Below are 22730 nucleotides of genomic sequence, written 5' to 3' on the forward strand. Positions count from 1 at the left end.
CTTTCCCACACCGACAGCCTCGGGAATGTCCACCACAGCAGTGGGACTTCCATTTTTGCTGTCCCTGCAGCTCTGCACTGGATTGCCTTTGTACACACTACCTTTTCAAGAAGTAGGAAGGCTCTTCTCACCTGTTCTGGCAGAAATCTCCAGTAACATTTTCACAGCAGTTACTTTAGTTGCCGAAACCCAGACTTTCAGATCCTCATCACCCATGGCACACAAAAAAGAGGAAAGATAGCTTTGAGTATGAGCTCCTCTTAGAGGAACAGAGATTTCAGAGGGAAAGGATAGTACTATAGTTGTGATTGCATTGCAATGGTACAGAAAGAGCGAAGGCAGCAGCAGCTCCCAGCTGGTCTGCAGGTGACAGTTTTGGACTCGGCGTTTCCCTGTGCAAATCTGTTGTAGGTTGCGGTCTGTTGTGGCAGTCTTGCTGGTTAGCTATGAACTTGTTCAATCTCCCCTTACCCATGACCCTACCCTGTTTCACTGTATCCCTGTAAATCTGGTTTAAGAAACAGCTTTGTGAACTTTCTCTTCCTGACTCCCCACTTCTTCTGTTGAGCTCAGGAGAATGTGCTGGCACCCAAGCCTTGACAGGCACATTTTTAGTGACCCTTTACCCTTTGCACAGTCCCTGGGGAGCCTCATGCCGGGGGCAGGAGGCAGGATGGGCCCTGATCAGACACTATGCAATGGGCTGATGGGATTCCTCTCAGCTGGGAAACAACGCAGCAGAGGAAAGGCAAAACAGTGCTGAAAACCACAGCTTTTTTTAGCTGAGAGGAGAATGTCCTTCTTCATGCATAGCCTCCTCCTGCTTATGCCCATACATAGCCCCTTCCTGCTCACCATCATGTAGCATTTTCTCTCACTGCATCAGGGTATTCAGGTTAGTGCAGATCTGAAGGAGCAACCTATATTAAGAGATTATTTTGCAGTGGTATTTGCCTTGCTTCTGCAGAGACCTCCCCTTTTTAAGTACTCAGCTGCCTACTTCTATTTCCTTTTATAAGAGGTTCCTTCAAGTACACTGCTTGCAACTGCATTGGACCCTGCAGCTCTTCCATTCCCCCTTGTAATAGACAGCTCCCTTGGTCTTTTCACAAATAAGGAATAAAAGTTGAAGTGAGGGGATGCCTGCCCATTTGTATCAGCCTGGGAAATAGTGGATTTCTCTCCTGAGACCTTTGCCTCAAGCGTCTTGCCAAAAGACATCTACTCTCTATTCACTTCCAACATATAGTTCCTAAGCCAAAAATCTGCATAAAGCTCATGAATTGCGATCAACTGAAGGTCAGACAGCATGACCTGGTGCCTCTTAAAAATCAATGAATTGAAGAGCTGTGACTTCTGGATGCTTGGGAAGCAGGAAGAGGATCACGGGATGATCAGTTCAAACATTGATCTAACCTGTATTTATGGTAGGAAAATAATCTGAAATCTGAGCCAAAAGAATGAGAATTTGCATAAATGAAGTGTTTTGGCAAACACAAGCAATTACCTTCTTCATAGATCTTGTGTATGGGCTTCCTTTCTTCAGAGCATGAGGAACTTAAGGCAAATTCTACTTTGGAGCTAAAAGGCCTGTTTTTAGCAAAGGCGGTGCAAGCAGCATTGGGATGGACTCCAGGCCTTTGGTGTTCCCGAAGAAACGCAAACAACTGCAGAGAAGGGTATAGCTCAGATCCTTTTGCCAGCATGCTTAGCAGGCAGCCCAGGACCAGATCTGGTTCAGCCTTCAACAAGTGACCTCTGTCACTGAACGGGAACATAAAGAGCTTCAGTGAGCTTTGGCTGAACTGGGCTTTTGCCTGTCTGCTCCTGAGAGAGAGTAACCTCAGTGTTCCCCTCCTCCCTCTCCCCAGTGTGTCTGTGAAAATACTAACTTGATTTAGCTGCCAAAAAAAGACATTTGAAAAGTATACATTGCTCTCCTGTGTCCTAACTTCTGTAAAATACAGGTTACGGCTGGTTCCTGTATATGGTGCTCAGTAATTTTACAGAAGAGCAAACGGCACCACTACAACTATCTACACAACACTTCATACAGTGAGGTCTTAGTCTGTACTAGGACTCCAGAGTGCTATTCTGTGTGTTATGAACCTGATTATATTACATATAGAGCTGAGATGGCTCAGAGCCATGCTTGGGATATTAACTGTTTCTATTAAGCTTTGCATTTAGAGATCCTTCTGGCAGAGCAGGGTGATGCTGAATGAGCTAGCATTTCCACAGCAAAACAGTGTGTGTGTGTCTGTACAGTTAGGGAGTTAGTGTTTTGTATTTGATTTGCACAAGGGGTAACCTGAGTTCCAGAGCTTGCTAACTTATGGATGCTCAGTGTAAAAATCTTTTTAATATACTAGTTGTGTAGCTGCAGGTGTTGTGGAGGAGACACCTTATTGATGTAGATATATAGAAGTGCAACAGAAACCTTACAAAGTGCTATAAATGTATCATAAGGGATAAATCCATATGTAGTGTGTAATTTGACAAGAGTATGTGATAAAATGGCGTTGAACGTGGTTACTTGTGCTTCTTGACAGCCTCCGTCCCTGAAAGAGTGTTTTTAAGACTTGGTTTAGTTTGTGATCAAAGTAGCTTTAGGAATAGTAAAGGTCCTTCCCACTTCTGTTTTTTTTTTTAAAAAGTAAGTTTATTTTAGTGATTTACACTTTTGTTTTGTGCTGTTCCAGATTTTGTAAAAACAAATCCCCTGAAAACCCAAACAACAATAATAAAAGAAACCCTCTGTAGATTGCTTGGGTGACATAAACAAAGTTGATGAGTTTCTCACTGTTTGAATACGCATTGGCTGCCAGGTGGGAACTGTGCAACTCTTCCTTCATCACCCCACAAGTGCAGGAAGAGGTAAGAGAAATGTGTATAATCCTGCCCTGGCACTGGCTGAATTTGAAGCACGCTACCAGCAGACAGGTACACTGAACTTGGAGCCTAAATGGCTGCCTTACGGCGGAAAGGGGGGGTGGACAGTATTGTACGGCTGTTAGGGATGTGGGGCACTGGGATAGGGAAGGTTACAGATTTGGTAGTGGGAGAAGAGGGATGCTGGAGGTGGCAGCATGTGCTGTTGGGAAGGCAACCTCTCATCTCTCCTTGGAGGCAGTGAGACTTTGCCTTTGCTGGGCTTGAGGTTAAACCCTTCTCCCAGTAAAACTGCAGTTTGCAGCTCCTTTTTCTGTAGTGGGAGAGAGATGAGACTGTTCAGGCAAGGACTGTCTACTGTGCAGGGAACACCTTTCTGTGCAGGAGGCAGAAATGAGTGGATGAAAGCATCCCATGTGCCACTGGTTTGTTCATGCTTAGGTTGATGGTGAGGGGCTGAATTTGTATGTGTTTTACCGATTAATATCCCCTTCCTCAGAAAGCAAACAGCTGACATCTTTACCTTGCAAAGGCTTTGCTCTCCAAACTCAGGCCTATAGCGTAAGGAAGGCATGCGACGGTCTTGGTGTTCTGTGCCTCCTCAGCTGCTTTTTTCTTGTTGGACTCCACTGACCCTGAGATGTGGATGCGTTTCCCTCTGCTGCTTTGTGTTAAAAATGATGAACTCTAATAACGTGGGGAAGCAGTTTGTATGGTGGAACCTATCAAAATAAACATGAGGTGGTGGTGTTGGTTGGAAGGGCTTGGATAGACATGGTAATTGGGCTAGATGTAGTGAAGGGGAGAAGGGGGGCTAGAAAGAGACTACAATGGGAATCAGTCCCTGAAATAAATATTGCACCAGAGGGGCATGAAGGGATAAGCAGTATCCTTCAAATCAGATTCTGTGCCTGAGCCTTCCTCCAGAATTTCCTGCAATTTAGACAAATGGCCAACATCAGATTTTTAAGTGGTGTTTGTGCTGCTGAACACTTGCAGGAGCGTGTTCCCATCCAGCTGCCGAACAGAAATCCTCCCTCTCCGCCTTAACGGGAGCTGCTTTGCGCTTTTCTGTGGCAGCAGCTTTTGCAATAGGAGCCCCCCCTTCTCCCCCCCCCCCCGCCTCAAAAAGGATGGCTTTTTCTGTGCAAAGCCAGCATAGCCAGGCAGACATTGTCCCCTTGCCGGAAGGAGGGATCCAGGCTCCCCGGGGAGGGCGGGGGGACGGGGTTGGGGGGGCGAGTGATTCATTGCAGCTGGCTGCAGTTTGGCCTCCTTGGCTCTCTTTGCCCTGGGTGCCAGGGAGTGACAGCTTGTGGGCAGCAGGCCAAGCTGTGAAAAGAGGAGTGTGTGAGGCCTTCAGCTTTCTCATGCTTTATCAAGCTGCAAAGAATAGCTCGATATTCAGCCAGCGCTGGTGCAGGTCAGGAGAATGGAAATGCTAACTTAACTCCTGACATGCCGGCTGATTGCTGACCACACTGCGCGGAGTGAGGGCCGCTTTGTACAGCAGCACAGCTTTCGTACAGCAGCATGCAGAGCAAAAGGAAGAAAACGTGCTTCGATGTAATGATGACGATCTCTTTCTGTTAAGCGGGCAACCTCTGGGACTTGCTGGGAGCATGGAAAGATGGAAGGAGTGCTCTCCTCTCATGGCTTGCTCTCTGTGTGCTAGTGGAGGATGGAAAGACTAAAAGGTAGGGCAGCAGGAGCAACGGGCGTCCTGGGAAAGCCTGAGGGACTGTGGCGGTGAGTGGCAGGTCTGCCCTCGGCTGTCCTCCCGCTGGTGGCACAGCGCTGCGGGCTCTGGCGCAGGCCAGCCCGATCCCTGGGCAGTGCCTGTCAGTGCGGGGAAGTGGTGGCCTGGGGAGCAGGATGGGGCCAGTCCTGGAGCTGTAACCCTTTGCTGGAGGGCCCGCCAGCAAGGCATCCCTGCGGCGGCGGTCTCTGCGGAGGGCTGCCCGACGGCGCGGAGGGAGTTAAGCGCTCCTTGTCGGCTGGGGGTGAGCCTACCTCGGGGTGTTGAGCTCCATTCCCACGGCTTTTCCTTTCTGACCAGGGCTGGGGGAGGGACCGCTCCTGGAACAAGTAAAATGTCCGGAGGCTGGAAAACAGCACCCAGGGCCCCTCCGGCCTTGTGTTGGGGTTTGAGCTTCACCGCAGGCTGGACAGGGGCTGCTGACGAAGGCCGGGGTCTGTTGCCTCTCAGCCGGCCGCTGGGTAAGATCATGGGGTTTATTTCCCTCCTTTAGGCAGACGGAGATGGCTTTGCAGGCAATTGAGTTCCTGCCTAGGGAACTGAAATAAATTAGTTCTCAACTGGAAGGATGTAAAGTGGAAATCGAGTCCCAGCAGTTCCATGAACAGATCACAGCACAGGTTAACGTACGGGTTTTGTGGCTGAGCGAGAGCAGCAGCGTTTGAAGGAGCATCATTCCCTACAGGACATGCAAGTTTCCCAAAGGCAGGCGTAAGATAGGAGGGCCCTTCTTTCCTGATGCTGACTCCACCTTCTCCTTCTACACCATTTTGAGCTGCTCGGTCGAGCTGTGTGAAGCCCTGAGGAGCAGGAAGAGGGGGGAAGGCAGGTGAAAGTCTGAGGGCCCAGGAAAGGGAGTTAGCAGGTGCTCGGAGCACAATCTGCCGCTGCCTTGGAGCCTGAATCCCACCATTTCTCCATCAGCAGGGCAGGGGGCCGGGATAGTGAGAGGGCTCTGCCATATTCCAATTTACTTTGGGGCTGAGTGTATCTCTGCGTGGGGTGCCAATCCTGGCCAGCACCGATTTCCCGGCAGAGGGAGAAGGGAGTTGGAGTACCTGCTCAGCCCCTAGAAATACTCTCTGAAGTCCTCTCTGAGGACTAAGATGTGCAGTCCCTATTCTCAACAGCTTCTGAATTCAAGGCAAGGTGAACTGCTGTGAGTGAATGGGACCCAGTAGTAGTGTAAAGGAGAGATGTACCATGGGCTCGGAGTGCAATTCCACAGTTTAATTCTGCTGGTCTGCACTTGTGCTGTGCAGACTAGGTTATGCCAAAAACCATGGCAAATGTGTGGTTGAAGACTGGATTTTTGTTTGTGCATGGGATATTTGGCTTTGCTCCTGTCCTAGATCCTCTTTGCGAAGGCTGAAATGCTGTGATCCTCCCACTTGCTGTGCTGGCCCCTGTGGCAGGAGGATCTGAAGGGGGAGAGGGTCTGGAAAGCAGTATTGTCTGTGTGGGGCAGAGGCTTTACTTCTTGCAAGACCGAGGGAGTAGCCAGGGTCAGCACCTAGATACAGACATGAGTTACGAAACAACAGTGTCTGTGCATATTTTCTGCAAACACCAAAGTATATAGAGATTCCTCCTGGTGGATCTTGCTGATTGTTAGATGCCAAAATCCTAATAAAGGGTGGTGGACAGCAGCCCTTGTTCGTCTGTCCACACTTAATGGTTGCTGAGCTCTGCTTTTTGAGTATATTGCAGCTCTTTCCTCTGTCCATTTACTGAACCAGGAATGGGAAATGTGGCTGGGGTGGCAGCCAAAGCCTTGGTCTGATCTGAGCCCTGTGCGAGGTGGGCCTGCGATGGATGCAGAAAGAGAAACTCTCGCCTGCTGTGGCAGTAGCTTGGGACCCAGGTGCAGCGAATGCACCAGCGAGAGCTGGCTTTTCTTTCTGCCTTGCTCCTGCAGGGACAGGGGGTGTGTTCCCATTGTGCCTGTTCTGGTTTGCTCCTGTCAAGCCTCTTCTCATTATTCTTGCCTTGAGCTGTCTCAGGCCTGAAGGCAAAGTACTACAGAAGGCTCTGTAGGCTTGCCCTTGAGAGACATGCAGTCCTTGGAGAGTGGCTGTTCAAGGGAAGCACTGCAGTGGGCTGAATTGAGGCTGTTTCAGGCTGCACAGCTCTGAGCTAATCTCCCAGAGGCAGAGACATTACTCACCAATCAGGAATGTGTCTGTATTTTTCCTAATGAGAACAAAACATTTTATTCCTGTTCATTAGCAGAGAGTTAGGGTGTACTGTTGCTATGCCAACAGACTCCTCTCCCCTGCAGACACACTGGGGGTGTCCTCCATGCCATGGTTAGAAGGGTGAACAGGAAGGCTCATTCTGGCAAGAAAAAGATCCCATTGTTTTCCCAGGGCTGCCTGGACTTTGTGCAGCTGGCCAGACCTTGCCTTCTCAGGGGGAAGGGAACCACAGCGGGAATCAAGTGGAACAGAGATTTAATTTATTGGAAAAATAGTCTTTGCATTTCATGTTCTGTTGTTTTTTTCCAGATTGAGGCACACTCTTCAATAAGAGAAATGAAGGTGTCTCAACGTTCCCAAGAGTCCAGATGGTAAGCAAAATGCACTGGGAGTCAGCACTGGGACGCCCATGGACTGCTGCAGCCCGCTGGGCTCCTCCGTGTTCCTGATCATCTCAGTTTGTGTGGCCAGTGTAATGCTGGGCAGCCTCTTGATGCTGCTGCGTAACGAACCCACCTGATGAACTGTACCACCTGTGATTAGCTGGACAAGTGGGTTCACCAGGCACGGTCTGCTGGAAAGAGTGAGTGGCTGTATGTGAGAATATGCACTTGTTCCCTTTGCAAAGGGAACATTCCCTTTATGTAGGGAAATCCTGTGAAGGATGGAGGGTATCTCTTCAACAGAAGCTTTGATCTGTAGAGTTCTGCTGTAAGCAGGTGTATTTACTCCAAAGGTTGCCTGTCTATTTGCTTGTCATTTTTGTCTTTGCCTTGGTCTTCCTCCCCAGCTGCACCCCCCTTTCTTGAGGGACTGGTTGGGATCTGTGGGTTGCAGTGGCACCTAAGTCAGGCCACTGTACACCTTTTGCAAGAATCTTCTCGGCACCTCTGGTGCTGCACTTCCATCTCTGTTGCAATGTAAAAAATAACTTTTAAACTTGAAATTTTCTGTACGAGGGAATGAGTTTAACCTACAGACAGAAACAAACAAAACAAAGCTATTTTCTGATGGTGATCTATGGCCAGAAATGAGCCAGTGAGTGTTGCCAAATCTGAAGACAGTCTTCTGGAGCAGGGGTGATGTTCGTATCTGGCTGTCAATCACCATGCAGTGTGATGAGCTGCTTTGTGCTGGCTCAGTTCTGTGGTGTTGACAGCTATAGACCCTTGAAGAAATGTTTCCCTGAAACTGATTTCTCCTTTCAGTCTGTTTCCTGTTAAACAGGATAGTTACAGCTCCTATTTCAGTTTGCCTAGCGAAGCACTCCAAGTGAATGTGTGGAATTTGAATATGGGAATTTGAATATCAAATATAGGGTGGTACAGCAGAGAGCCCAGACTGAATGAGCTGCTGGAGATCTGCAGATTTGCATGAACTTCTGGTTGGGGAGTGAAACTCTGGCACCTGGACACTAGGTGCCAATTTAGGTGAGTCACCGACTCTTGCACTGGAGAGATGAGTATCACATTAGAGCACTGGGAGTACTGAAGCCCTTCATCAGAAGGATGTCTGCTTGTTGGACTTGCAGCTATAGCAGCAGGAGGGCTCAGCAGAAATAAAAACTATTAACAAAGCCAGACAGCAACCCCTAGCCCAGACTTCTCTGTGTGTGCAGCCCATGTGGTTTCAGTTTGGTTGTAGACCTGGATTGAACTCTTGGATGGTAAAGAGCAGTTTTCGGAAAACCTGTTTCAAACTGGAGTGTCCAAGAATAAATCCTGAGTACATATAATGCATGTACAAAGATTGGCGAGTCTGGTTTCCTCAGCTTTGCATTGCTCTGGGTGGTTCAAGTAAAACCACTAAATCAAAGCTGTTTGAAATAGGGAATGAGTAAGTACTTGAGATGACTTGAATTCAGGCCAGCCTCTTCTGGATCCATGCTTTCAGGGTACATAAAAAATAAAAGACCAGAAGGAGGACAGAGGTCTGTATGTTGTATTCTTGGAGATATCAAGCTGATTCTGTCCAGATCCTATTGAAAAAATGCTCCAGCAGAAGTGCACTGGAGGACATGCTTTTTAGTACCTTTAAGTGCAAAAGATCATGGCTGAACAAACTAACTTCTGAAATGTGAGTTACGGTTATTATCTGAGTCGCGCTCTACTTCATTCTTGTGCCGCCGGAGTGGCAATTCGGTGTTACCTAGGAGAGTGTTACTTGTTCCCTCCTCTTCTCTCCTCTCCTCCTTTTTAAGCAGTGTAGGGGCTGATTTTTCTGCCCTATTTGCTGAGGACCACTGCTTTTCTTTTTTAGAGTAAAGCTAAATGTACAACTGCTGTGCTGTGTGAAAGGCAAGAATTCTTCAGGAGAAACCCTCACCTTCGGCAGGGTGGAGGGCACATTTTTCCAAGCTGTGATGTGTTTTGGCTGTAAACATTTCTTTCTCATTGCTTCCTATGCCTGGCAAGCAGTTCTGTATAATAACCACTCTGCAGAGTGGTTAGAATAGTGGGGGGGCTTGGGTATTTCTAGACCTGGGGTCATGTACTTCCTTCATATGTGATGTAAAGCCTCTGCATAGCTACCTCAAACTCCAGCTCCAGTGGTATTTCAATGAAAGACTAGTCCAAATGGCTCTCTGGTCTCTCATCTTGTCTTGCAATTCTGTTTCTGAGATGTTCTCCACTGCATGCTGAGCTCTCCTTTACTATGTATGGATGCTCCATTTGTTTAATTATTTTACCTTCTAACAGCTAGATTCTTGTTTTGGTAGTATCTGAGCTTCTCTCAGTGGAAAAATAATGCAGACCTACACATATTCACAGTGGGGTAAAGAATAAAATTCCAAATCTCCTTCTACATTTTGCCTCTGAAAACACCGCAGGTGTAATACCTGGAGCCAGGTGAATGCCTTATGTGAAAATAAGCCCTTGTGTTATGTTCCAGGTGCAGGTTTTATGTAACTCTCAGGGTTGGCATAGTTTGATGTCACCAAAGATGTGGTCAGCTCCTGCACAGAGTTCTGGAAGCTCAACTTCTAGGAAGAGCTAAGTGCTTTGCCCATCTGATGTAGTGGAAGAGATGGAAATAGCTGGGCTCAACTTAGAGGCTCGATCAGATGAATTTTTGAGTCCTGTGTGCTGTTTGATACCCACCACCATGAGAGAAGGGTTCTCCCCTTTGATCAGGACCAGTTATGGGCTGTTTGTTGGGTTGAGGTGTTCCTTCTAACCCTTAAAGGATGGTTCAAAGCCCGAAATTGTGAGGTAGGTTTATATTTTTTAAAATGCTGTTAGCATTTGGTATTGTAATTCTAGGTAATATATCTGCCCTCTCTTGAATTCTGTTGGGTTTTAATGGCCTCACTTTTTTTTTTTTAATTCTGGTTACACTTCTACATCTCTCTATCTTAAAAATGCGTACTTAACTTCTAATAGTGAAACTGGCGAAGGACAGAGAAAAGCCGGATATTTCAGCCTGACAGGAAAGTTTAGGTTGCTTAGTGAGTTAAGCATGTATAAATAGTAAAGTCCTATATCTGATAATCAAGAATGTAGGAAGCAATTAGGATCACTGCACTTGTGGAAGAAACCACTCAGGATTTTGAGGGAGTCATGATAAAAACAGTGTCTAAAATCAAGTATTCTTATATGACTCTGTAGAAGAACAAGGTCCATTAAGGATATTGTTTTATGTAGCATCAGGAAATCACTAAATATTGTGCCGATACTTGAGGAAAAAAATTGATGGACTGAAATGTTCATAAAGAACATAGACAGAATAAAGCTCTGGCATGCAACCTTTGTCAAAAGGGATATATCCTTCATCAGAGCAGACTAAATAAAATACAAGGACATTATTTGTATTTTCAAAGCACTAATGGAGAGGGAAAGTTTTTGAAAAATACAGCCTATTCTGGGGGAAGAAGGTGTAGCTGGATGCTGTGGCTTGAAAGTAAACTTGCTTTTGAGCAAACTCAATTTAAGAAGTTAGGCTGCATATTTTGACAGAGAACTACCTGATTAGCAATTCACTATAGCAGGTGGGAATCCCTGCTATATTTAAAATCATCGTGCTAGTTTCTCCAGCTCTTACGGAAAGTTGCATTTTCTGCAGCTTTAGGAAAGCAATTGCATCTTAAGAAAGGTATCTTCAGTTATTAGAAATGGAACAGCAGTAACAGTGACCAGAGGTGAGGGTTACCTTCCATACAAAGAACAACTGAATAAACTGAGACTCTTCCACCTGAAAAGTGATGAGTGATAGATGTCTTCAAATCCTGAATGGCATGGAAAGATTAGAGGGGGAGCAACCTTTTTTTGCCTCTTCCATTACAAGTATGAATAGGTATTGAACGGAGCCAGCATGTAGTAAGCTTAAAAACAAATAACGACTTAGTCCTTGATGTGCGTAGTTAACCTGGGAAGCTTCTTGCCACAGGACGTTGTGAATGCCAAACGTCTGTGTGTATTTGAGGACACAGGGCAGCTCCATAGAAGAAGGAGCTATTGAAAGTTACTAAATGCATAGAAACCACCTCTATCCCAAGAAATCTCTGAGCTACACATTGTTGAAGCCTGGGAGAGTATTCAAGGAGATAAAGTGCTACTATGTGCTTACTTCATACTTATGTTTCAGGCCAGAGTCGGACAACTGCAACTGGTTTGTCAGCATGGAGCAGCAGGGGGGATACAAATAGAACTTGTAAAAACAGAGACTAGCACAGCTTGTGGTCTAGGTGGGTTCTGTGCTGCTTGTGATGTACTGCATGCACCTCTTGCTAAAAGCATTGCTTGTGGGCTGTTGGAGTCTGCAGGCTATTGACTTGAGTTTGAAGAGAGGTGGAGAGTGTATTTCTGGAAACTAGGCAGCTAGGAAGAGTGGTGTGAAGACAAACATTCTAAGCAGAAAAGCTGACTTTCTCCCTTTCTCTGTGGCATATACTGTTCTGCTGCTCTGAGATGGTACGTGTTTTACTGAGTTAGAGACTGTTTTACTGCTGATAGCCTAAATCTTATTTATGTGAATTTCCCCCCTTTAAAAGAGTGTTTCTTGCCTGGTAATGGACTGTAACTTAATTTGAGCTAAAATGGGTGATAAGCAGATGTATAAACAATACAATCCCTGTTCCAAAGCGTTTTCAAACTAAAAATGTCATGGCCTACGTGAGGTTCATACTCTTCAGAAGTACTCAAAATGCTGATCTTATTTTAGGTCATGTCTAAACATTTAAAAATAACTCAAAAATAGGGCTCACTTCTAGATGCTTCACCCTTGAAAGTCTGGTCTTCCACTTGGTTTTAGATGCTTACCCAAATCTGCAAAGAACACAATACAGAACAGCCCTAGTTGTTCCTTTGAACTTTTCCCTTCACTTTCAGAAGAAAGAGAACAATCTTGGGCTATCTGACTTTTACTCCCTAGGGAAGTGGTCTCTGCTGTTAGGTAGTGTCCTTTTTATTACCTTTTGTTGACTAACTTTGCTGCTATAGTCCTTGGGGAACAGCTATGGAAAGCTGACCGGTAGCAGAACGAAGATGACGTATATTCTCGGAGGCATGCTCTTATGACTGAAAGCAACTGAGTTGATGTATTTTGGGAAATTATAGCCCCTTTGCGAGGATACAGAAACTGACTTGTCTGCATCTCGTATTCTATAGTGAAAGTCACTCCATGGACTGGCTGAGAAGTTGCGTGCTTAGATTACAGCTATGAGGAGCACAGACAGGCCTGGGGCTGAGACAAGAAGCCAGGTGTAGTACACACAGGATTAGGACAAGGGTTATATTGGAGAAGACTGGGACTAGGTGGAGTGGGTTTAAGTTCCCTTCCTGTTGATTGTTCCCCTATCATCTTGACATGTTGCACCTATTTAGCTAGCTGTCTGCAGGAAGATGTCTCTACCCCAAACCAGAAGTCTCATCATTGTTGAGTAGCAGTGGGCTTAGTTGTTGCACCATTTAGAGAGCATCTTTCCTGTTTCAGTCTCAATTTCTCAATTATTGTTTTCATCAGTAGTTTTGTTCCAGCAATGATTCTCTCTCAACCTGTTCCTGTGAGTGCTGGGCCTGTCTGCCATTCTCCAGACAGTATGTCCATATCAGACTTAGTTTGAACCCATATTTAGTCTGTATGATCTTTTCTATTCCTAGCTGGTCCATTATTTCAACTAGTTTATTTCCCACTAAGCCATGAGAAGGTTTAATTTAAAACATCTTTATGATGCTGGACTTGTGTCAGCCGCACTGTGCCCTCCTGGGTTGACATTAGGTGGCCAATTGTTCAGTTTGGTCCACGTGGATGTCTGAAGAGTGCTGTCTGAGCCACATTTTGTAGGGTTATGAATAGTTACCTATGTTGTGGCAGAGTTGAACAGTTTCCCAGAGGAAGGCACAGTCCCTGCCATGTGGAGCATATAGCTTAAAATGACAGAGGAAGGTTGCCTGGAGCTGGGACAATCTGCAAACAGAACTGTGCTGACCATAGGCTATGGTTTATCCTTTCAGCACAGATGTGCATACTTTTTCCTTGTTCCCCTTACCAGCCTCTCTGCTCTGACTAGCTGTTCCTTCCAGCAGAAGAGCAGCCACTCAGATGCAAAACTCCTAGTGCTATTCCTAACAAACTACTGTAAATCTGGCTTTCCTGTCTTCTGGGCACTTTTGCCCAGGGGTGACCCTGGCAAGGTAGCATTGTCTTGAAATGCCGACAGTCAGCCAGTTATACTGGGTGTAATTCCTGCTCATAGCAGTTTGCATTTCAGACTACCACTGCAGTTTATGCAGCAGACCGGTTAGTGTTTCTCTGTGGCCCTAGTGTGAAGGTCTGGGCTTCCCTGAAAGGCAAAGGGAAGAGCCAGTCAGTCCTGCCCAGCCAGTGGCTGTCAGACTGTGAAGGTGGGAGGGTAGCAAACCAGATGGAGAACAGTCTCAGCCGAAAAGCCTTTAAAATTCATGGCTGCCATGAACAGGTAGCCAGTTCTGAACCATGGTGCCTTTAGGACAGCACCAAAGAATCTTTCTCAGCCCTGAACAGGACCAGGAGCTCAAATATTTTGCCAGAAAAAGTTCGGGTCTCCTCAATCTGAGTGCACAGATAAGAACAGCTGCTCATGTTGCAAAGCCACTTGATGGTGCTAAAATTTCTTATGGTGAATTTTTTCTTGTAATAAAATTCCTTGTTCTGGGTAAGGTGTGACTGGATGTGTGCCTGTTAACAAGGTGACTGGAGAGCTTTTGTTCCAGGTAGTTTATTTCTCCAAGTACCAAATCTTGCAGTGTCCTAGCTTCTGCTTCCTTTGCTGCTTGATTTTTCACGTCGCTCATTTTCACTTCTCCAGATTGTGGACCCATAGTGGTATGAATGAAGAGCATTCCTCCCACCCCATCTGTATGCAGTCTGGTGCTCTGATTTGTATCTTTGAAACAATAGCTTCCAAGTGTGTACAATGTCTGGGATGGAGGGCTGTGATTGTAGGGTGGAAGAGTACGCTGCATTGCTGCTGCCAGCCTGTGGCTCCTCAACCACGTGCACCTTGAGAGCCCTTCATGGATGGTTCCTGTGCCACCATTCTATGTTGGACTACGTTTGGAAGCACTGGATATCAAAAATCCCAGCCTGTGTGGGAAGGTCATCACGCAGGGCTGTTGAAACTGGCACGAAGTTGATCCTGGCTCTCAAGTCTGCACGCAGCCTGTTCAGTCTTCTGCAGTAGTGCAGTGGGAGCTCTTATGTTTTGTACCTGTTACAAACAAATCGGGAAGGTCCCCACACTTTTTGAAAAACCTGCTGTGTTGCTATCTGTTCTGGGCCTTATGAAAGCTTTGGTATTGTCTTGCAGAGGTGGGAGAAAATGTCTGGCCACCTCAACTTGGATCGTTATCTGGCAGACCCATGTAACCTAATTACCAGAATACTGAGCCTAACAGTTTGTAGCTGACTACTGATAGCCTTCCAGGCTTAGGTACTAATTTATGGAAGATTAATTGATCAAAGCTTCATTTGTGATAATGCTTTAAAATGAGTTTAGTAATACAAGACAGAATATACCCCAACTTGGTTTGAAGGCAAACCACAAGCAGATTGTGGTAGTGATGTGGAATTCTGTTGATTTTGCTGTCTTTTCTGGGTGGGAGGGGATAGATGCTACTCATGTGGTTGCACTGCATTAAGTTTATTTGCATGTTACTGCCTGTATTCATGGCTGTAGCCAGAATTGCTGACACTGTTGGAGTGACGGGGGAAGACTGTCCAACTGCTGTCAGGCTGTATAGTTCTCCAGAAGATTACTGGGGAGGGCAGAAAAGTGAATTTTATATGAAATTAAGGAAAACTCCAAGGAGAATTCCTTCCTGTCCACTCAGGTCATATTGGTTCTTTGTAGAGCTGTTGTACTAAAATTGAAGACCTCTGGGGTGTTGAGCAAATGCTGTTCTTTAACAGGCCAGAGCACCTGGTGCTGCTTAGTGTCTGTAGAGTGAAAAGATTTATTCAAGGCAGGCTCCAGTGTTTAACGGTTGTGATTTGCATCTTGACAACTGGATGGTGGAGCTCGGGATGTGGTCCTTGTGTGTCTGCTTGTGGTCTGTAACACTGCTAGCATGAGCTCCTTTTGTGGTAGGTCTCTCTGTTCTCCCTTCCACTGTGCAATCCTGCAGGGCTGATGCTGGCATGGAGACCATGGTTTCCTCTTGGGGTGCAAGTGTAGGACTGGCTTCCTTTCACAGGATGTTTGAAGCTCCTTTCCTCTCTTGCTAGGTTACTCCAAGGCCAGGCTATATGCAAAAGGACTTTCCTTGGGAGTGTGGCCTTTGCCTCTGAGACGTGAGAGCTTGGTTTAGGGGTCATGGTGCCGTCCTCTGGGAAGCATGTGCTGGTTGCAGGAGGTTTCCTCCCTCCCTTCTGGAGGGCACCCTGCCAAGGAAAATAGGCTCTCAGGCCGAAGCGATTACATTGAGAAGATCGTGTGCTGTCCTGGCTGTTTCTGGAGGAAATGGTTGGGCATTTCTGCTTTACAGAAATCAACATAGAGTAGCTAAGGCAGCTAGTGCAGAGCAGGACTCTGGCTTTTGTAGCCTGTGGAGCCAAAGCTGAGACAGGAGGATCCTGGCTGAGGTTGGAGAGAGGTGCTCCTAATGATAGGGAGGGCAGTGCGGTTGGGAAGGCGTGCCTTGTTTGAGGTGGAGGCTGGTAAAATATGAATCACGTCTGTTTGAAGTAGCGATGAAATCCCAGATGAAGGTTTTCTGTAATACCTGGCCAAATAGTCTGGTGTGCTTTAGCTTTCCTTTCTCCCGGGTTAGAACAGATGGTCCTGACCTACTTTTAGCAATAGCAATTCTGTTGAACGCTACCCAATGCTTAGCTGTACGTACGGCAAACACATGTTACCTGTTTTGTTCAGGCTTCTGGGTGAGAAATTTCCATCAAACATTTAGCAGACAGGGAAGAGCTGTTCCTGGAAGAGAGACTGTTGGTGTGTTAAACCCAATTCTGCCACTTCTGTGCACCATGGTTCTGGCCTTTGCTTCGGTTTCTCAGTCTGCTGAGGGTGATGCTTGCTTGCTTCGCTGCTGTGTTGTGCATTAACTTTGTGCTGCGCTGTCAGGATTCATTTAGATGGTATCCAAATGTTAATATGATAGATAATAACACCTTTAGTCAATGAGGTTAGGGTTCCGGCTTCCTAAATTTGCCATTAAGCAGGGTTAAAGTTACATTCTTAATATCTAAAAATAAATCTATAAATGTACCGTAAAATAAGAAGTTTAAATAGAGCTGTCATCCTGGGGCAAATTGCAAAGCTCTGCATAGCTCAGTATCCTGTCTTTGATAAGAGCCAGAAGCAGATGCTTAATGAGGACTGTAAGAAACAGGGCATGTATAATGTGGTGGGTTGGGTTTTGGTTTTTTTTCTTTCTCCCCACCCTCATTTGACTCCCAGTTTATGACCATCATCAGTTTAGGGCCTGCTTGGCTGAGAGTTGTATCTAATCATCTGATCTTGACTACATCTATTCTCCATTAATTTATATAATCCCTCTTCTAACTTGTTTATGTTTCTAGTCTCCATGACATCCTACAACAGCGAGCACTACAATTTCATTATGCACTTTAAATGTTATTTAAAATATTCTACATGCAGTGACAATATCCTTGAACTGGCTTAGAAAAGTTGCCTGTAACTGTGGGTGCTCTCTTGTTTCTGCATTATAAGACATGGTAGTCGATTATGCCATGTTTTTCACCTTGACACTGTGTCATGTTTCAGATCTCTTAAATTTTCCATATCTTCCCCCTGGTCGTTTCTTTGTCGATCCAAAGTCCTGCTCTGCTCAGTCTCTCCTTATATGGAAGCTGCTCCATGCTTTTGATCATCTTTGTTGTCCTTTTTGTCATTCTGTCTCCTTTTTCAGATGTGGGAATCAGAACTGCCCACAGCATTCAACAACATAATGGTGATGTGTGTTTTCTTTCCTAATCACTCCGGAGGTTGTATTTGCCTTTTTGCTTGATACTAAACACTGAACTGACCTACCAAGTTTCCAAAGTTTTCCTGAATGGTAACAGCTACTTTGGATCCTGTTGTCTTTATGTAATCAGAATATTTTGTATTAGTTTTGCTATTTATTGACATCTAAGATATTGTGTAGTTACTTAGGAGCGCATGAGTTCTGTTACTTTTTGCAGAGTTTTCTGAATTTGATTGTGATTAGTAATTTCTTTAATAATCAAATTTGCCACTTCTGGACATATTCCTCTTCATAGATCTTATGTGAACATATAGAACAGCGCAGGTTGCAGAACAAATTCTTGGCAGATCTCACTGATAACCTTCCTCTGACAGGAAACTCTTTTGGTTTCCTGTCTTTTAACTACTTATTAAATCATGATAGGGACTGTAACTTTAATTCCACAATAGCTTACCTTTTTTTTTTTTCCAAGAGCCTTAGCTAACAGTTCTTTTAAAATCAGTTTAGACAGTTTAAACAGTTGAATCAGTTTAAACAGACTAAAAACTGGCTCTTGGATCTCAGTTAACTGCAAATGGGAAATCTGCTCTTGAAATTTCCTGGGTACCGCAGGGATTTCTCTCTGTTCCAATATTAGTCTGTATTTTGATCAAAAGTTGGGTTCTTGAATTTCTGCAAGCAAATTTTTTTCTTCAGGGGGTGATGGGCTTAGATTTATGTAGATTTGTGTAAAAACAGTGGATTTGCTCAGCAGGGTGAATTGGATGGGTAACTTTAGTGAGCTCTGCTTTCCCAGCAGGGTTCTATTACAGCTAGATTAAACCTGTCTAGGCTCTCTGGATGTACTCTACACATTAAAGGCTAGAGAATAGGATATTTTTTTTTTCCTAACTAGTTGCCTGGAAGAATATTTGAGTTACTGATGGTATTCGACTGGATACAAAGTTGACGTGTGATGTGGCAGCTAGAAGAACAAGAGGTCTTCGGCAGGTAAATGGAGGTCTGGTGGGTTGAACTGGAGAAAGGAACGTTAGCTCTGTGTGCAACATTAGAAAGGTAAAGGGCTAGCCTGTCTGGGTCAGGTGCGGTGAAAAGGGGATGCTCATCCAGATCAGGTACCTTAAAAAAAGGATGCTGACAAACTGGAAAGGGCTTAGAAAGCTACAAGAAAAATTAATTATTTCTGACTGAAGAAGCTCAGACCACCTAATGTATCCATCCGAAGGATTACATGTGGTTGCAGTCTGTGATTCAGGAAGGCCCAAAGCTGGCGGGATGTATAGGGGAAGGATTGCCTTATGCTTGTCTGCCCTTACACTACTTCTTAGGCACCTATTATTGTCCATTGCTGAAGCCAGGGTTTCTGCATAGGTGGACCTCTGCATTAGAATAGCTGTCGTTATCTTCTTGCCCAAGGAGGATTAAGAAGAAGGATTAGTTTTCAAACTGTTCATACAAAAAGCGACTAGAAGCTTCTTTGACTTGGGAGATCCTGTGACAAGCAGAGTTAGACAAAATGACAAGGCATGGGGGTAGATAACCCTCAGGGATCAGCTTGCTGGGTTAAGGTAGTAGTTTCTGTAATTTAGGAGCCCTAAGAAAAAATTCTGCTTTCACTGGGAGACTTTAGTCAGGAGCTTGTGGGCTAGAAGAGGAGATTGCTTAGTGATGTTCTGTGGTTTGATTATGCAGAAAATTGGAGCAGATCCTAAAGGACTCTAATCTTCAAATGTATAACACTGGCAGCAAGTTACCCTTTGGTTGTGTTAAGATACTGAGAAACTAACAGCTGACTTGATTTCCCCTTTTAAAAATATATATACAACAGGGTACTTTAGTTCACATTTTGTTAGTGTTTGAGAGGATGGTAAAGTGAAAAGTCAACCTTCAATTTACGATGACAGAGTAACTATGAAGAAAGCTTCTTTTAACAGCAAGCAGCTTGTGGTTGCTTTATAGTCCTTGTAAGTATTTCTGTAGTTTGTCTTGATTTATAAAACGTTCACTATTTAACATTGTATTAATCATTAACTCTTCATTAACCATTTGTATTGGAAGCTTAAACTAGTGCTTATAACAGATTTTCATGTGTGCAAGAGAAAAGATCAGTTGTGTTAGAGCTGTTTAGGGGAAATACCTGTCCGCTACCATCAATTAATTGCAGTATGGCTAAAATTAAGATTTAGTTAGGCCCAGGGGTGTAGAAGCACTTTCTGCAGTTTTTCCAAAGAACCCTAACAATGCACAAGCATCATGAAAATGGCAATAGTATCACAAAGTTAACAAAATATTTTGTGCAGCATTGTTTTAGTATAACTTCTTCAATCCCCATCCAGAAAAGTACATTGTAATGGTCAGCAGTAGCTATCAAGGGTTTAGAAAACGTAATTTTCCCAAGTGTTTATCTAAAAATGGTGTTAATTCTGTAGCCTGAAAGTACAGGTTTTCTGCCACCTTCCCTCGCTGTTTCAGATCTGGTATTTTGTCTTTAGAGGGTGGGTTTTAAGTTATTTTAACCTCAGCTTTGGTGTTACTCACATCTGGTTTAACAGAGCTCCCTTGTAGGGGCCAGTCCTGCTCCGACAGGATGGCTTGGACTTGGGATTCTCCTTCGGGTCAATTTTATTTGGAAAACAGAGGGTTTTGTGTTCATCTCTACCAGAGCTGCTTGCTGCAAGTGTTCTTAAACAGCAGAGCAGGGAACTGGCCTGGTAGTAGTAAATAAGACTCAAAAAAAGATTTATTTATCTAATGGGAATGTCATCTTTCACAGCAGAAAACAGCAAGTCTCTGTTGAATATGAAACTTAGAAGGGGGACTGTAATTCAGGGCTTTTGTGTAGAAAACACAGCAGTGGTCATCTTCCTATTGCTGGGTGATCTGAATGGACTGGAGCACAAGGGTCATCACGCAGCTGGAAGAATTATGCTTTTAATTTTTAAACCTTTTAGCACTCTCGCTGCCAGTTGGCTCTGCAAATGATACAGTGGAAATTGCAGGTGCATATTTCAGGGACCTACTTTTTTTCCAAGGATAATTCTGCTGGGATTGGTGTTGAGTATGAAATCTAGCCTAGAAGGTGGAACATTATCTGACCTCTCCATGTTTGGGGGACAGGATGTGGTATTAGAGAAATAATCTGTGAGGATTGAAATAATCTGTATGGGTTGATACGCTGTTAAAATGAGTCCTAATGACTTCTGGGTTTGTTTCTTTAATAAATGAGTAAAGTCTCTGAGAGGGATACGTGAGGTCAGAGAGGTAAAAATAGTGCTACAGAAAACACAGTCTTATTTCAAATTCCAAGTAACAAAATTGTGCCATTGCTTCCACATTATTGGTTGTTGTTTTGTGGATGTGATATAAATATTCTGTGGCAGAACTGACTAATCCTCTAGCCCTTCTGTTGTGATCCAGATTAAATAAATGAAACTCAGAAGTATCATTTGGATATTAATATTTTACAGTGCGTTAGAGGCAATGTTCAGAGTATTGTCTGCAGCATTTTCCTATTTAAAGGGAATTCATCAAAAAAATGGAATATTCAAAAAGAGTCTTTAAGCCTTGGCAGTTGCCTTCAGAATTAATTAAAGGCTACACACTTTTAGTGCAATCTGTCTGTAACAGCTGTGTTATACACTAGCAGTGAGCACAGGAAGCAGAACAGTTCAGTAAACCCATAAAGAGCTCAGTAGTGTAGCCTGTCATGAAACCATCAGATTTAAATGTAGGTTATCCTCCTCCTTCCTGTCCTCCCAGAGAGGTTGTGATGGGCTTAACTGAAGAGCGAGAATAAAAAAGGCAGTGATGCCCATGCTTGAGAAACAACTTGGAAAAGTGAGTCAAAAGACACTGCTGGCTTTTTTTCCTCTCAGTTTTCACATAGGAGACGAATGCTTCTAGCTACTGATAGCCACACACTCGTGCTCATTTCTAATGTATGTTTGCCCACGTAGCAATAAATACAAGTTCATTTGGTAATGGCTCTTCGGCAAAGAGCAACAAAGAGCACTATATTCAATGTTTACCCATTGTGCAGAGCGATTAGAACTAGCTTGCAGAACATGCTGTACTACCTGGTTTTTTGTTTGGCTTTTTTTTTTTGATCTTCTCAGCTGCTCTCTCTTCTCCCAGAGTCATGAGGACTAAATAGTAGTTTCTTACCTGGAACGCTTTGATGACTAGGTCTCTTAACAAAGTGACTTCTAGGGGGATATTGGTGAGTGAAAGAAGAATAGCTTCAGGTCAGTGCTTTGACCACAGTAAGATCTGCTTTTGATTACAGTCTTCTGGAATGAAGGGCTAGTTGCTTTTCCATCTCTTTCCAGTACAGGTGCTCCAATAGGTAAAATACTTTCAGTGAAACATTAGGGATGGATAGATTCAACTACAGATCAAAGAGCTTCTAAAAATATCTGTATTGCTAGCGTGGTGTCATGCACTGGATTTTGTGTTCAAGTACAGGTGGCATGTATAAGTGTTAGTTCTGCCCCAGCAGTTCTCAGTGGTGGACAGAGCAGAGCCTTGCAGCTTGTAGGCATGACCTCTAGTCAGGAAGCCAGTATTTCAAACTTCATAGATTCTGAAGACACATGCTGATTTTACTGTGTAAGTGCTGGCATAGGAAGGTTGCATTAGCTAGAAAGAAGATTAGAGATTCCTTTAAGTGGGGTAGTGTAATGATGTCTTGTGATCCTCAGCTGCTTCCAGATCAAAGACTCTCTTCTCCATGTCAGTGTGGCTCTGTCACAAAGTAGTCAAGCTCCTGCTATTGGATGGTCATCAGCTATTGTTTTGTTTGCAGGCATTTTAAGCTTTGAAACTGAGGAGACTCCAGACAGAGTTGCACAACAAGCCATCCTGACGTCTGCATGATGGCAGTGCAGAGGTACTGAGACAGTTGTGTGGTTAAGGAGTTCCTTGAATAAAGTTTTCTGCAATAAAAATGGTTAGAATGCATACAAATACCTCACATGTTGGAGTTGGGGCAAGATACACTCTGCTGATGTAAACCTGAGGTGACAGAGTCAAGTTAGAGCTCCATCCTTCAGTCTACATGTATGTACTTGCTGGCTTTGTAAATACCCGTCATCAGGGTTCACAGATAACATCTCCCGCCTGATGAGGACCTCTTACAATGCACTCTCACCACCTTGAAAAGAGACTCCAAGGCTAGTTCAGTGCTGTTTGCAAATCTGGGTGAAGCAGAGTGCGTTCATCGTAGCACTGAGAGCAGAAAACACTAAGTGTCCATTATCAGGGCAAACAAAAGCCCTAGTGTGCACGTAACCTAAACACAGTGCTGGTAGGGTGTGAATCAGTGGCTGTGTGCTCTGGGGGAAAGCTGCCAGCCTAGAGCCAGCATTCCTGCGTCCGGGTATATCCTGACAGTACTGCCTACTTACCTACAATAACCATGTGAAGTGGAGCTTTTCCAGAGCTTCACAAAGCCTATATTTAATA

At 44.6% G+C, this 22730-nt stretch overlaps 1 protein-coding gene across 1 annotated transcript in view; it reads left to right on the forward strand.

The window, feature by feature from the left end:
- Positions 1-7183: 7183 nt before the first annotated feature.
- The window catches only part of PLXNB1 (plexin B1), a 57174-nt gene continuing 41627 nt past the window's right edge, over positions 7184-22730 (forward strand). Inside the window, exon 1 of the mRNA XM_009822130.2 lies at positions 7184-7220. The gene's annotated coding sequence lies outside the window, so the exon portion shown is untranslated. The remainder of the gene's footprint in view (positions 7221-22730) is intronic.

This window comes from Gavia stellata, chromosome 12 (genome assembly GCF_030936135.1).
Source record: "Gavia stellata isolate bGavSte3 chromosome 12, bGavSte3.hap2, whole genome shotgun sequence".
In the NCBI taxonomy this organism is placed as follows: Eukaryota; Metazoa; Chordata; class Aves; order Gaviiformes; family Gaviidae; genus Gavia; species Gavia stellata.